This window comes from Equus caballus, chromosome 1 (genome assembly GCF_041296265.1).
Source record: "Equus caballus isolate H_3958 breed thoroughbred chromosome 1, TB-T2T, whole genome shotgun sequence".
In the NCBI taxonomy this organism is placed as follows: domain Eukaryota; kingdom Metazoa; phylum Chordata; class Mammalia; order Perissodactyla; family Equidae; genus Equus; species Equus caballus.
The window spans coordinates 136,261,399-136,271,428 of NC_091684.1; the positions used below are offsets into that span (position 1 = coordinate 136,261,399).

A 10,030-nucleotide genomic window follows, 5' to 3' on the forward strand; every position below is an offset into this window, starting at 1 on the left:
CTCCCTCCAGAGGGGAGACATCATGTCAGGGCACCCTGGGGAGCACACTCAGTTCTCTGTGGTCGCCTGTCCATGCTGGCCTCTGCTGAGCTGGGCGTTACCCATCTGTCCTTGGTAACCCTTGTGCGCAACCCTCGCTCCTGCTGCCCTCAGGCTGTTCGTTTGTGTTGCCTCTGTTATCACATCCCTGCATCCCCAGGCATGTGGCCCTGTGGGTTGGCTGGCTCTCAGGGCCATCAGCAAACCCTTTTTGCTGCTCCGCATGTGACACTGGGGGCACGGGGGCTCATGATACAGGCAGCGCTCCTGGTCTGCTGGGCCCCCCTGAATGCTGCGGCTTCTCTAAGGAGCATCCAGCATCTCCAGCTTCTCTCAGAGAGTGGGGCACCTGTCACCTGTGCTCTCAGATCCCCCAAACTATTGTGTATTCTCTTGTCCCCTCGACCTCAGGGTGTGAGGGCATGAAGTCTGTGGCAGGACCATTCCCGGAGACCCTTGTCAGCATCTAACTCTCTCTTCTTCTGAGGTCTCTTTCTTTTTTGGCTCAGAGAAGCATTAATCTAATCTGGATAAATAGGAAAAAGTGGCTTAACTTACCACACACTAGTCCTCCTGAGTCCCACATGCTCAGGATTTTGATGCGCAAAAGGCAAGATTTTCAGACTTTCAAAGTATTGTCTCTGCCATGAGATCCAAAAGCTCCATGCTTGCTCATTCCTGCCCATCTTTCTGCTGACGGCTGTACTAGGAGGTCAGTGAGGAAAGACTGGGGAAAGGGTAGAAACACCAAGGAGAACAATATGGTGAATGTTTCAAATTGTTTCAAGATTTTATCCTACCACGGTAAGTAGAAACTCATCAAGGTCCATATTGTTCATTAAATCAAGAATCTAAACATTCATGGAAAAGCACATACTTGGCTGCATCCTGTGAGCTGGAAGATAGGAGACGGGATTTGTAACCTCACTCTGCCCCCATCTGAATGGATGGGCTTCCTTCCTATGTGAGTCTCGGTGAGACACAGGCTCCAGGCCTCAGCTGCAGAAGCCAAAACAGTCAGGCACCTGTTCTCCCAGGCCCTGACAGCTGGGAGGAGCACATGCCTGTGCTCAGCCAGTTGGCTCTTTGCACCCAGGACAACACAAAGAGCCGTAGGTCGGTTTCTAGGGCGTCATGGCCCTGGCTGAAGCAGCCAATTCCGATTTCGTGGCCTGGTCTGGCCGTGCTCTCAGCAGTCCGTCTTCCCCAGGCTCCTGCCTGTTCTCTGAACCTGGTTCTCCAAGCTTCCAACGGGTTCCACAGGCTGCCTGATACCCCCCATTAAATCTCTTTCCCCCCGGGTGATCAGGGTTTGTGCTGTGGTGTACAGACAAGAAATCTGACTGGTGATAATGAGCAACTCAGTTCCCCTCTGTGGACCTCAGTGGCCCACTTATAAAATGAAGTGTTCAAACCGGATGAACTCTGAGACCTTACACCCTACCTTAGGCCTTAATTGCTCCTGGGCTGAATCGCACAGTCCACTTGGCTGTTCACCCATCCATGCCCAAAACTCCACCGTTCTCCAGGAGGCCCCTGTCCGCATTTTGGGGAGTGGTCACCCTCTGTACAGTTGGCTTCACACATCATTCCACCCACCATGTGGGTGATCCACCCAGAATGAGGTCTGTAGTCACTCAGTCAACTAGCTTCCTTTCCTGTAGGACTTGTCGGAGCCTTTAATACACTAATGTCCATTGTGATTCTCCAAGACAGGGCTATAGTTTACATAAATTATTTCCCAAATGAATTTTGCTGCGAACATGTTTCCTTGCTGCCCATTTCAAGAACTAGATTGCAATAGAAGACACTTTGAGAAACAGTGCTATAGAAAAATAGATACCAAATGTCACACGAGGGAAGACAACATCTTGCATGACTTCCAAAACTCTCTCACATATACACACACACAAACTCGACACACAGGAATTCCCTCGCCCAGCCTGACTCTATTTTAACTTTGCTTTTTTTTTTTTTTTTTTTGCCACCACTTAGCTCCCAGGAGGCACAGATAGAAGCAGCCGCGTTGAGTGCCTTCAGCTGGAGCTCTGTGCCTGAGGCGACAGTCAGCGGTGACTCAGGGTTTGGGGTTTCCACACTCCACGCGGCTCTTTCGCCCTCTGTGCCACTCAAGACACAGCAAGTGCTAAAACACGTGTGCTTTCCAAGCCCCGGGCACTCGGCTGGAACGTGGGCAGTGTGCTGCCATCTGCCTCGCTGGGTCCCTGACATGGGGTGGTCAGATAGGTCCAATGCGACAACGAGAACAACCCACTGTGCCCTGCCCAGCTCAGCACAGGCTGCCCACTGCCCAGCCTTTCAGGCGGCCCTGGCTTGGCCTCTAGGGAGAGTTTGGGGACCTCTCTGACACCCACCCCCAGGCCAGAGACAGCCCCACATGTACCACTCCCCCTCTCCAATTCTACAACAGAATTGCCATTCTGGCAGGTTTCAAAACCTCTTGAAACGATTTCTCTTTTCGACTTGTACCCTCTCTGGAGAGAACAGTTGCCATAAGTTTGCCTCCCGCTGCGTAAAGAAGGATTTCCTTGGTCAGCTTGGAGGGGAGTTCCTCAGATGTCCCTCACAGGGCTGGGTGGGAGGCCTGCCCCCGCCATCACCCCAGCCCTCCAGAGGCGCCTGACTGTGATTCCACGGGCTCGGCAGGGACAGAAACACTGATCTCATCTGCCTCTCTGCCTTCCAAACTGAAGAAGCAAGATCTTTAATATAGTATGTATCGAGGGCTTTCCTTGTTTATTAGCTCTTTTTTACAAAACATGCGTGTTACAGAAATATAGGAAACAAAATACATAAATAGAGAAATAAAAATAACCCACCCAAATCCTGCCACCCAAAGATAATACTGTAAACATTTGGGAATCTATCCTCCTTATATTTGGTCCTTCTTTTTTCCCTAATCCTGTGATAACACTTGTATCAATGAGGACTCATTCTACTTCAGCTGGCTGATAATACGACTCAAATGAGGCTTGAACTTAAAAGAGAACTTATTGGTTCTCATTGCCAAAAGGTGCAAGAATAATCCAGTTTCAGGCCAGGCTGGATCAGAGCTCCTTGCTGTACCCAGAATACAGTCTTTCTCCAGTCCTCAGCTCCACTCTCAGGCTCCCAGATGTCATCTGGGGCTCAGCTCACAAGCTTTCAGGCTTAGGTCTAGAGGGGAAACCTGAGCATCCTTTCCGGGAGTTTCCATGAAAGTCCTGAACCTCATCCTGATTGTACCACCCTCCAGTCACATGCCCACCCCTGAACCAATCACCGTGGCCTGGGAATGTGCAGTGCTGATTGGCTAAGGCCACGGTCATGTGCTCCACCCCCAGAGCCCCACCCAGGGCACCTGGACTAAGACAGGGCTAGTGCCCAAGTGAAAAATCAGGAGCTGTTGTTGGAAGATGAAGAAATCAATGCGGGGAAGGGTTAAACAGTGGGTGTGCACTAAATATTGGACATGAGACATCTGGCTCAACTTCTCACTAATTATGTCTAGGAATGTAGACAAAGGGAGCATTCCCAGCAACATCACCTGACCTACCCAGGATGCCTTTCACCAGCAGAGGCCCACTGAGAAGAGGTGGGAAGATACTTCAGCCTCTTCTCTCGTCTGTCCTGTCTCAGGGACCCAGGCTGGGACCCATCGGGGCCAGCCACTCCTCTCCATCTCTAAGAGCTGATCTTGGAAGTGAGTCCTGTTACCTCTCCTCTTCGCATCACCCCCTCTTCCATTGTCACCATCTGTCTACAACCAGGCAAGAAACAGCAAATTACAGGAAACAGAAAGTCGGGGGCAGGTGGGGGAGTGCCCTGCTCACCAGACAGCTGGAGCTGGGGCCAGATGGGAGAAGCTGTAAAACCAGAGTGTGTTCCAGGGAAACCCCTCACCCCTAACAGCAGCTCAGAGGGCCAGAGCCCCAGGAGGGGGTTACAGGATCCCAACCAACACAGCACACCTATACCAGGAGTTAGGGACTGAACTGGGAGCCCTCACACCACCCTGCCCAGCTGGAGATAAGAGGAGAACATTAGTCCACCTTCCCAGTGAGCTCAGCAGAAAAGAAGGCATGACCTGCTTAAGAGAGGAGCAGAAAGTCTCAGGGAGAGAATAGATATTTGATTGCAAGATTAAATAACAAGGTGATCTAAAAACGGAGACAGGTGAGAAAGAAGTGGAAGAATTACAAGGTAACTAAAAACATCATAGCTGAATTAAAATCCACCTTGGAAGAAGGTAATAAAAAACAGACTTGATGACCCAGAAAGCAAAACAGCAAAGTAGAGAAGGAACTTGGCCTGTTCTCCTGGGACGCAAAAAAAAAAAAAAAAAAAAAAAAGGATAAACAGGTGACAGTTATGAGAAGAAGTTGAGAAACACAGAGGAGAGCGGAGATACAAATGCTAGACGTGATTTCTTGAGCAGACCAACCAAACAGAGAAATCTTCGGCGAGGCGAATCAGGGAGAAAGTTTGAGGCGCAACGTGGAGAGGGGGAGAGGGCAGCCAAGCGTTGGCACAGTGCCACCCAGTTTATGAAGAGAGCGGGGAATTCCACAAGCTGAGTCGTGCCTGAGTGTTTCTCAGTCCAGCTTCACCTGGCTGCAGGCTCAGTTGTCAGGGCTGTTATGAATCCTGGTTTTATCTGCAACATCAGGGAGATGTGGCGGGGTGCAGGGAGTGGCCGCATTGAGGGGTGCTAATGCCTGATACAAGGTACCAGGAGTTGGGGGCAAACTGGGGCAATTGTAAGGCCAAAAGGGAGGTGAGCAGTGGGCAAAGACAATTTTGCCAAGCAGGGGGAGCACCAGCAGCCAATGAAGAGAAACGGCCTGTGAAGAACTGGTTTTGCTCAGTAGAATAACTCATTCAGGACCCCTTCGGAAAATAAAGATCCGTCGGCCTGGAACCCAGCGGCTCTGAGGAGGATGGATTCAGCAAGCAGATGAGTCACGGAGTTTGGGACAGGCGGAGAGTGGGGAGAGTGGCTGACGCCGGAGGGGCCATCTGGCTGGTGGCAGCGGCTCTGAGCCACCTCCGCGTCCCCCAGGGCTCAGCCCCAGCCTGGCCCCTTCAAGAAAGCATGCTGACCTGCAGCTCAGCACCACCTCCTGGAAATGCTCCTCACGCCCACCACACACCTGCTGGAGGAGAGGAGAGAGCACTGATCTTAGAGTCAAAAGTCTTGAGTTCTGACATTGACCCGTTTGGTGACTGTCCCTTCACATTTCAGGGCGTGGTCTCTGTGGAGGGGGGAGTCCCCTCTGCCTGGTCTGTCTCCCTCCCACAGCGCTGTGAGGTCCTACATTCAGTGGGAAAGTGCTCTGAAAAGGAGAAAGTGATCTAGTGATGGAGGTCGGAGGAGTCTATGGACATGGAGAGTGAAAAAAGAGAATATTCTAGAATGGGGGAGGGTAGCAATGTCAGAAAGCCAGCATTCTACTTATAAGAAAAGAAAAAGAAAAAATAAGTCTTTGAGGCTTCCTAGTGAGAAGGAAAGATTCCAGAAGTCCTGACTCTGACACTAGCTCTGGGACCACCCCCAGGTCCTTCTCTGTCCCTCTGACTCTAGTCTGTGTGATATATATATATAAAGTGAGGGAAAAAAGGACAGCTTTGCAGCAGGTTGAAAATGGTGGCCTGTTGGAGGAGGTCAGAGTAAAAAGGGAATATTTTTGTCCTTTGGCTATACATCTGCTAACACAGCCTGTTCTCTGATTTAGTTTTTCAATCCCGGAGAATTTTCCTATAGGCAAGAAGCAGCCCTTCAACAGATGATTCCTGGAGCCAGACATCACAGGAGAGAACCCAGACCTGCAGGCAGGAGATTCAGGATCAAACGCCACTTGCTGTGTGTGGCAATCGTGTGCCTGCCCTGTGCCTCAGTTTGTTCTTCTGCAAAATAGGGGGGTGGATAAGGAAGGTCTCATCCCCTCATCGCCACTCTTTAGCGAACAGAGCTCTAGCAGAACAATTTGGGGGAAGGAAATATTTTGTAAAAAAAAAAAAAAAAAAAAGAGAGAGAGTTTTATTCACTTGCTTTTTAGATATACTGCATAAATATATTTAACTTTTTATAAATGTGGTCATAGGGGTGTGTGCTCATCTTTGTTTTTACTTCTCCTTTTTTGCTTGGCTCTTCTCCTCACCCTGGAAGATCTTAGAGGACGTTTGTAGCTCTGGTGGCCCATATTTCTGGGGCCAGAAAAATTCCAGGGCAAGGTGAAAGGAAAGCAAACAGCACATGGGCCACGGTTCTGCCTGGTGCTAGGAGGGGGAGCCAGGCCCCATGTGGGGTGGTCCTCACTTGCTCCAGGAGCATAATGAGTTTGCCTCTCCTCCGCCTGTCCAGCCTCTCCTCACTCTGACTCTGCCAGTCACCCCACCCTAATTCCAGAGCAGGTCAGAATTTAGATCTGGAAGCCAGGCCATATCTAAGTTTGGCTTCCAAATTCCCCATCTTTCATGGAATCTGGGGATCAGAGAAACCACCAGAATCATTTGGTCCAACCCTCTCTATCAAGGCAAGTGGTAGTCCATTCTCCCTGTGAAGCTCTGTGTAAAGCTGCCCCACCCATCTTCCCACAGGGAGTGGAGGCTGGTGCACTCCCAGATTTTTCAGGCCAACTGGCTCGTTTCCTTCCACCTTAGAAACCTCTGGAGGCCAGGATGCCCACATCCTGGCTCAACTCTTAGCCATCAGTTCAGCCAGGAGCTACTCCTTCCAGGCAAGAGAAAGCAAAAGCAAACACAGAAAATTCAGTCTAGATGAACAGCAATTCACAGAAGAAACAGAAATGGCCAGGAAACACTTGAAAATATTTTCAATCTCGGTAAAGACCAAATAAATGCAAAATAAGACACATGATGTGCTCTTGGCAAAGATGAAAAAGGAAGAGGTAATATTCCATGAGAACAAGGCTGTAGGGAGGTGGGCGTCCGTCCAGAGCAGCAGACCCGTCTGTGTGGGAGACGCGAGAGCAGCCTCTCTGGAACTCAGTGTGGCCGCGTGCGGCACAACTCTTGTCAGGCGCTCGCTTCTGAGCTCAGCAGCTCTTCTCTGGGAACCCATCTTGATGGAAGAAGAAAGAATGGACACCAATGTCTGAACTCAGAAACCTTCACAGAGAGTGGAAAGAACATACTTGCCCATCAAGAGGGGATTGGCTGAATTAACTGTGGTACATCTGTACAATGGAATTCTTTTAGAATTAAAGTTGTAAAAATGTACATATTCACAGAAAAAAGATGTTCATGATAGATTGTTGGGAGGAAAAAGCATCTTAGCTTACATCGTACAATACAATGACATTTCACTTCTGTTAAAAAATATGTTATATAGCATTATAGATCACAGATAAACAGAAAAACTAATAATGAGTGTATCCAGACTTCTGGATGATTCATAAACATTTTAGCTACATTTTCTGATTTTCTATATAAACAGGTACCACTTATGTATTACAATAACAAGAGAAAGCCAGCCCCAGGAAAAGGTTCCTTCGTCCCAAGGGGATGGGTGGTCTGGAGAACCAGCTGAGCCTTCGATCTTCCCCAGAAAACCCTCCCGCCCTGTGGGGGGGAGGGCAAGGAGAGAGAACGGGGAATGTCCCTTCAGTCTTGTCGAGGTCTCAATCCTGGAGCCAACACATTTTTCTTTTCCCTCTGGAAAAAGTGTGCCCCCAGCCTTCTCCAGGAAACCTTTCTCTCTTCCTTGCCTAGGCCCTCCTTGCCTTGTTTTTCCCCACCTGCCCCCTCCTCTTCACACGCCCCTCCCTGACACAGCCTCTCCCCCACACTCCCTCCCCCAACACCTCCTTCCCTTTCAAACCCCCTCCTCACACTTGCCAAGTTGTTGTCAGTCCAACATGGAGGCCAAGAGCACGGCTGACTGTCTGGATCTGAACTCAGCAATGCCTCTCCCCAGCAATGTGGCCTTAAGCAATCCGAAATGCCTTTTTACGCCCACTTGTTCATCATTGTGAGGATTAAATGTAAAGAAAAAAAAGAAAAAGGAAAGAAGGAAAGAAGAAAGGAAGGGAGGAAGGGAGAGAGGGAGGAGGAAAAAAGGAAAAGAAAGTCAAAAGCTTCTAATTGCAGTGTGGTATCCTAAAACGGGAAAGGAATGTTAGTGAAAAAACTGGGGAAATACAAATAAAGTCTGCAGTTTAGTTAATAATAATATACTAATGTTAATTTCTTCATTGTGACAAATGTGCCGGTGGTAAGATGTGCACATGGGGGACCCAGTGAGGGTGTCGGGGAGCTCCCCGTGCTCTCTCTGCAACTTCCGTCAATCTAAAATTACCCCAAAATGAACATTTATTTTAGAAAAGTAAAGTGCTTAGAACAACGCCTGGTCCAGTCAATGATTACTATTACTTACCTCTGTCGTTCTATTTAACTGTGACCAGCCAGTCGTCAGTTATCTTCCAGGGGGTCTCAAGCTCTTTTGTGCATCTCACAGAACCGTCTATGGTGCTGGGCAGCGGTAATTCACCTTTTGTCCTTTCTTAATTCCTACCCCTTGCCTCTGCTTTTTATTACTAAGACTTCGACTTTATGTTATTTTATTTTCATATTTATTATATAAAGCTGCATATTGTAAGTTGGTCCAAAATTCTTTTGAAGTTGTCAGGATAGTAAGTAATAAAAATATTCGTAAATGAATTACCAGGGGTGCTGCTGAGCCCACCAGGCCCCCTGCACTGCTCCTCGGCTGCGTGGAACTTGAGAAGAAGGCCATCATCTCGCCTCGGGCTCCCTAGCAGATGGACACAGGCGCTTGGCTGTGGGATGGCACATGATCGGGCATCTCTGGCGACCGGGGCCTGAGGGAGGAAGTGGGTAAAGTACATGAGAGGTGCCCTTGGGCGTTGCTGTCCTGAACTCAGGAGCTGAGGCCCTTGTCAGAGGGGAGAGGGAGGCCCAGAGACACCCTCTCGCCCACACTGGCCCAGGAACTAGTATACTTCACCATTTTGTTGCAGGAAGAAAGACACGTGCTTCAAAAGGAGGGAACTCAAGATGAAGTCTTAATCTCTCCCAACTGGTGACCTCCACTTTCTAAACCCAGGCGAACGGGGGCCAGCGAGGGAGGGGGCAAGCTGCCCAAGCTCGTCCCTCCGCTTGGCTGATCCCACCCACTCAATTCTTCATCCCTCATCTTCTCTCAAGGTCAGTCCAGGACTGAGATAACCCACAGGAGGATTATGCCCTCCAAGAAGCACCAAGTGCATATGGGTGGAGGGTGGAGGACATAGGCACAAGTGGACACCCCCAGAGGGAGGGGGCAAAAATAATGGTGAGTATTTATTGAGCACTTGCTCTGTGCCAAGAACTGCTTTATCCCATTTAACTTGCATGAAGATTGCGTGAGGTGTAATTTTTATACATGGGGATATTGAGACACACAAAGGTTATGTAACTTACCTAAGGTCACACGGCTAGTCATGGCCCTGAACCCAGGCAGTCTGGCTCCAGAGCTTCCTTGTGCCCTTGGTCACGACGCTATAGGAGAAGCTGGCAGGAATGCAAAGCGGTCCCGTTGGGGCTGCCTGTGGAAGAAATTCCAGGTGGATAGAAATCAGCTCTCCCAGGCAGCTGTGAGTTCATTTCCATGGGGACAGCGGTTAGGGGACGGGAGCCAACTCAGAGAGCCCAGGACTTGCCAGGGACAGCTCCATAAGCCTCCTCTGATTCCTTCAAGGCTGGAGTACTTAGGCCCTTGGATCCTAAGTTGCTGCCATTCAGGATCGAGGCAGGCAGAAAAGAGAAGGGCTGAGACCACGTCTAGGAGAAGGAATCAGTTGGGTCAGGAACCGCAGATGCCTGGTGCTGATGTCAAGACAATTCAGACACCCCACACCAAGGGAACGGTCAAGGCAGTGGTCCAAAGCACCAGCCCCCGGAGGGACAGGCCACTGAAGTCATCCCTGCCTCAGCCAGGAGGTGTCTTACAGCCTCCCTGCTGGGCCAG

The 10,030-nt window shown here is 49.7% G+C and overlaps 1 long non-coding RNA gene across 1 annotated transcript; it reads right to left on the reverse strand.

The window, feature by feature from the left end:
• Nucleotides 1-2,785: 2,785 nt before the first annotated feature.
• LOC138924580 (uncharacterized) lies at nt 2,786-10,030 on the reverse strand. The gene is made up of 3 exons (XR_011439550.1): nt 9,484-10,030; nt 7,894-8,882; nt 2,786-7,170 (listed from the first exon to the last, which is right to left on the reverse strand). It is a non-coding gene; the product is annotated as an uncharacterized lncRNA (long non-coding RNA).